Raw genomic sequence first — 6,323 nt, 5'->3', positions numbered from 1 at the left:
TCCTTTTTGTCTGTGGGATCGTCGCATCGACGGTGAATGGTCTGGAGTCGCATTATTTGCTGCCTATGGATCAAAATTAGAATCGTCCAACCCCATGGCGTTTACCAACATCAGTATCCTTGCATCGAATGCAAAGAATTGCCACGTGAGTGACGCTGCTAGGAGTGATTTGGTTTGCTTTGAAAACAAAGTCAATCTGATGCCGAGAGTTTGTTGGTTAACTAGAGCCCTGGCGTATGTTTTAGCATAAGATAAGTGTAATGCATTATCATCTTTTTCACAAATGCATCACGGAGCAGCAGTAGCCAAACAGTGGGACTTTGAAGGAGCAGTTTTCGCGTTTGATGTAACATCCAAGCTTAGCCAGGGCTTTGGTTCCAACTTGATCGTAACAAACATCACGCCGCACATCGATTGGATAGAGTCTATCATCGTTGCATGCCTAGATCAGGTGCTTGTATTTTCGGATTAAATGAATAAATGAAACATTTTACTAGCACATTGGATTCTATTTCCGGGTCAAAGGTACGAACACGAACAGCGAACACGTTTTACCGGACGGTTGAACCATAATTTGAACAAGCATTTCTGCTTCGATTGCTGTGAAAATTGTAGAGAATACTCTAAAAGAAGTCAGCTTTTTGGTGAAAATGGAAAATGGAGGAAATTACCAGTCCTGTGGCTCCAGAAGTCCTTTTTTTCAAAAAAAATATTTTTGAAAAAATCGAGCCCTGAAACCGACCCCATTCTAAACCAAACGAGTGTTCATTTGGCTGCGGCTTTAGGCTACGTTGCAAATTCATTAAGTTCATTCAGTTCATTTGGCTGCGGGCTAGAATTCATCGTTCGCTTCATCGCAAGTCACGTGCGAGCCACGAGTGGGGCAAAAGTGCGATTCGAAGGTAGCCTGGGAATTATGAATTTTAACCATTTAATTGTCACATGATTGAGCTGCTACTTTTAGAGTAGAGAGGTAAATATTTGTTGGATGAATCAATGCTTTTTTCAATTGTAACTTAATTCTTTTTTTTCAATAAGAATCAAAATCCATTAAGGTCGCACTTTTGCCCCACCTTGCTCTAATCGATATGAAATGATATACCCCTTATTTCTATTTTCGTTTACAAGATATTCGTTATGTAGTGTTCTGTGAGCGAAAAAGTTAATAAAATTGCAGAATTGTTGCAAAATCCAAACAGTGTAATGTAAGTTAAATGGAGAACTTCTTGGAATTGGAATGAAAAATGGAGAAATACTTCGGAGAAAAGATGTTTTTTCCGCTCTACCATCCACGACAATGTCACTCGCTGCAGGGCTGCTGCATGCTCGAATGGTGCACATTTGTTCCGGGAAGCGGGATGCATAATGACACCTTCAACCAGCACAATCATACGCTTCACCGTCGGTGACTATAACGATAAAGCGTCCGGTATCGGGCGGACAGAACACCGGTGAGAACTAGCCGACCAAAAGGCAAACCCAACATTGCCGTCGCCTCCGGGGACAATGTAACTCGATTAGAAAAATGATATATTGTCCAGCAATATTTCCAGCACTATTTATGGTGTACCACCGGTCTGCCGGTACATTACATCGGTGCGCAGTGTTTTAGCGGCCATTTCTTTCCTGTGCCCGAACATGATAATGGCGAAATGGCGAGAGCAAACCACCTAGCACGATATAGATTTGCTTGTTAAAAATACGTAGCATAGAAAACAAATTAAACGAGCAGCGGGAGATTATGCTGGAAGCATAGCATGGCTGTTATGCTCTGGGCTCAGGGAAAAATCTGTTTCGAAATGGCGAATCAGTACAACTACGAGCCACGAGCCACGAGTGTGCTGCAATGCATGGGATATTTTCAAACAAACAACCGGATGCTCTCTCCTGCATTAACATTAAATTGGTGGAATGTTGTTGCTCTCCTTGACTGAACAACAACATGGCACAAGAGAAGAAAAAAAAGGAACCACCTAGCGCCTGTGTTTGGTTTCAGCTTTTCAGCGAAATGTTTATGGTTCTGGATGGAAAGTATTTTGCCGCGGTAATAATACCGGTTGCGGAGCTGCACAAATGCGTGAGCATCATCAATTTCAATCGCAATAATGGTTTTACAATGGTTCGTAACCGTCAGTTTGCTTTTCAACACTTTCGCGATCGCGACGTGTATCAATATTTGAAAGTATATTGCCTTTCTTGCAGCCAACGCACCGTTTCACCCATTTCACCCGTACCGCAAGCGAATCAGCTGAACCGGAAGGAGGTACAGAAAGGTGTTAATAAACTGGCCTTCAAAAAGGAGAATTGCGCGCATATTCGCGATCGATACGCCGCCGAGGCGCTGATTATGTGTGAATTTATTAACAAATTGCAATCCCGAAAATGGCTCCAATCCTCCGATCGGTGCGTCGTGGTCCCACCGTGGTCTCGATGCCACGGCGCTGCTGCTTCTCTGTTCTCTCGTGCTGGATGTGCCGGCTCTGCTGCCGGCGGTCCGCACGATGCACGGTATAATTTGATAATTACAATGCGTCCGCGTATCGATGCTCGAGAGCGCGCACAGTCATCCCTTCGACAGCATAAATCGACACTTCTGCCGCGCTGTGGACCCGCGAATGCGCGAACGTAGCATCTCCAGTCGGTTGTTTTTGGTGGTTCCTTTTTTGGCACTCCGTGTTTTTTTTTGGGTTAATATTAAACGACCGTTTTCGAGGAACTCTCTCTCTCGCGGAACTCGTTTCAATAACGCGGGCGATAAATTATGTATCCTCCCATCGTTGGGACCGTGAAGCTGTGAAGCTGTGAAGAAGATGTGTTCAACTATCTAGCGAAATCTGCTTGCCGCTGCCAGGAAGGCAACGCCGGCTGTTTAATATGTTTATCTAATGAAAAGAATTGTTTTAGCCCAAAGAGGCGGCTCCCGAAAGATGAGCACGAGCAGACGAGCAATGCAGTGAGGAATTTTATGTGCAAATGGATGAGAAGAAACAGCCACGGAATGGAAGGACGATTCAACTCATCAATTGTGAATGTGAACCAATCTTCTTTTTTTCTGATAAGCGTAAATAGTGCGAATAAATACTTTAGGCAAACGCTTTAAGGTGAAGAAATTATTCAACTTTGGTTAACACTGAATGTCATATTAAAGTACAATCTTCCAAGAACATTGCAGACGTATCTGCAAAAATATTCATATTTTTATTAAGTAGCCCTTTTAAGGTTTTAAAAGTGATGATTTTTAAGATTTCGCTTTGCCAAACGAATTTTACAGAATTATTTTTGACCTTTTTGATTACAACTCGACGGGGCTCTAGCCTTGATTTTAAATCAATCAATAACATTGCCCCAATGGATCAAAAAATTCGATATGATACTGTTGATAGATTAACTAAGAATAATATAAAAAGTAATACGAAAAACTAAATAAAAATGCCTGAAGGAAGCAGTCAGGAAGCGAATCTTTCATTCCGTGATAAGATCATTTCCCTTCCCTCTGTTATGTTGGTTAATGAAATGTTTAAATGATGCACTCTCGAGGAATAGCGCAGAACAAACACAAATCAACAACGAGCCATCCTCAAAGTGCGTTCTTTTGAATAACAAAAACAGATGAAAGCTATAAATAGGATGCGAGCGAGCGACTTCAAATGTGCTTCTCTAAAGAATAGAATAATCGTCCAAGGGACTACACCGCTACATCTCGTCACTGGATCACCATAAAGCATTAAACGCGCCCTTAGTCACCAAGGAAGAAGATGGAAAACACACAATCTTCCACCTGAACCGAGGACGGCCCAAGAACGGGCGCGTGAAGTTCATTTGGACACCGCGAAGGCGTCACATCGTGGTGTAACCATTGTCTGTTGATTAGCTCTCTGTCCCCTGGCATCCGTCCACCGGGAAGAAGCAACGGTGGGTAAGGTGCAATCGCGAGCGAAACCGGCAGCAATCAGCTATTGTGCGTAAATGGAGAGGACACTTTGCTGTAATCGTACAGGACAGGCGTACCAGCGCAAGCCAACCACTTTCCCCGGGGGGGCTAAAACGATGAACCACCGAGTTGCCGAGAAGGGGCATTTGTCTTCAGCATCAGCAGCAGCAGCAGCAGAAGCGTCAGCCCCACTCCGTTTCGTAATGAGAAGTGTTTAATGATACGGCGGATGGGTGGGCACAGCATCACGCGAGCATCAACACCGAAATCTTGACAATCGGAACCCCGGATCCTTCGCCAACCTTCTGGGCCCCCCGCCCTTGGGGGATCATCGTTATCATTGCGATCAGGCAAAACATTAAAAAGCTTTGTCATTTCCGCGCTGAAAGGAGCGTCGCCATTTCTCTTGTCGGTGTTAGTAGAGGGGGGGGGGGGGGGGGTGGACCAGGGAGTGCGACCATCCCGAAGGACATGTCATGTCGAAGAAGGACCGAACGCGCTCAACGACGACGACGACGACGACGACGACGACGAGAAATGCCCGATGATGCCTTTGTTGCTTCTACTGCTGCTGCTGCTGCTGCTCAACTGGTACTTAGCCGTGGCGCACAAAAGTTCGCGGTGCTGAAGTGTGAATATTAAATTCCATTGTATTCTCACTTGGATTTAATTTATTTATTTCCTCCCTCGCGGCATCATCCCCCGATGGTGAGGCCGCCTCCCCCTTGGGGATGCTGCCTCCCGAGAAGATGGATGGCAGCCTCATTTCATTTGTTGCGCTCGCTCGCTCGCTTCCATACAAACGAAAAGAGATGATAGTAACAGGGCGAGGCGTCACCGTCGGCCACCCGTTGTCTCTCTTTGCCATCCAAAAATCAAACATCGTCCCCGCTAGATTGCCACGGTTACGCCAAACAATTGCTGATACTGGCTCCTGATACCACCGGTGCCGGTTGTTTGCGAAACTGAGCAGCGGTATATTTATTTGGAAATGAATATTGTTGTAATTAAATTTGATGAACTTCCGACACAATGCGTCTCCCGCGCAGTCTCCCGCGCAGCATTAATTCCGAGTGGCCTCGGTATCACTTTTCTAAAATGGGTTCCCGCCCACTCCCTCCCTTTGAGTAAGATCGACGGGACCATTACACTCAATCGAGTCAGCGACAGCCGACCCATCCTGGCCTGGCCGTCCCGGGTGTTTATTCAGCGCTGCTACCAGCCCTACCAGGTGGATGCTGAGGTCGGGAGGCCGTGGCTGCCATTCACGTCACCGTCGCCACAATCAAACAAATATATTGCCATCCAGTGGGGAATGGGGAGGGCGCACGGTGCGGCCTCCCGGGTTTTCCGGGAAGCTCTCTAGACCAATTAGATTTTGGGTGCCTGGGGGAGGGGGGGAGGTTGTGGTCTACGTCGTTTTGTTAATTATTGCCGATCCCCGGTGGACGCCCCATCATTGCGGTGGACGCACCACACCCTGGCCCTGGCAAAGCACCGATAAGTTCGAATCCGCGGAAAAGAAGTGTGATCATTATTTTAAGTATCTGGCGCCAAACACAAGTGGTATCATTAGCTGGAAAGTGAGAGAGGGAATAGACGGGGATGGCGGGGGGCGGGTGCCTTTTGAGCTTCATTTGATGGCGTGGCATTCAACCGTGCAGCGAAACAGTGGGAGTGGCGGATTTATTCGAGCTTGAATTTCGGGCGCAGATGCTGGGCGCCGTTTTATGACTCGACCGCTTTGCTTCTAGGAGTCGCTCACTGGTTTGGTGTTTGGTGTGAAGATAAGATTGATTGATCTTTGCACCATTCACCAGCACGGCGGTGGCCGCTTTGGCTGCAGTAATTTAGGCGTACTACTCTTATCGCGCTGATTTCACTCAAAAGCTTATCCAACATTAATTGCTTTCTGGTTAGTTCGGTTTGTTCTAGCGATTCTGTTCGTTTTGTTTTATACTGTAATCAACTTCTGTACTGGCAATAAAAAAATAGCAACGATACAGATAATTTATACAGTCTGGTTTGGTCGATTAGGCCAATCAAATCATCAAATCATGCCAATTATGTAATCATTTTCCGATAACAAATTATACATGCAGGCATTTTATCAAAAGTCTCGATCTTTCGTCCAAATGTCTGATTATCGAGAAATTTCAATTTCAAAGTATTCAGAAACATGGACATCCGTTTCTACACGTGTCGTCCATCAGCAATGATTTGTAAAAATGGAAATCATTCCCTTTTTGGGGAAAACGGTCTGCCAACCTAGCTTAGACAGGTTTGAATTCGACGAAGTACCACTTCGGTGGCACATGTGCGTCAAAAGTGATATTCTGAAGCAACCAGATCTGGAGAAACGAACGGGTACAATAAAGTTTCCCGGTTAAAT

The 6,323-nt window shown here is 45.6% G+C and overlaps 1 pseudogene; it reads left to right on the top strand.

Annotated features, from left to right (window-relative positions):
- Positions 1-472, top strand: part of LOC126575106 (serine protease Hayan-like) — a 13,707-nt pseudogene extending 13,235 nt beyond the window's left edge.
- The last annotated feature ends 5,851 nt before the right edge of the window (positions 473-6,323 follow it).

The sequence above is a fragment of the Anopheles aquasalis genome, chromosome 2 (genome assembly GCF_943734665.1).
Source record: "Anopheles aquasalis chromosome 2, idAnoAquaMG_Q_19, whole genome shotgun sequence".
NCBI classification, from domain to species: domain Eukaryota; kingdom Metazoa; phylum Arthropoda; class Insecta; order Diptera; family Culicidae; genus Anopheles; species Anopheles aquasalis.
This window is presented reverse-complemented; position numbering and strand designations above follow the sequence as displayed.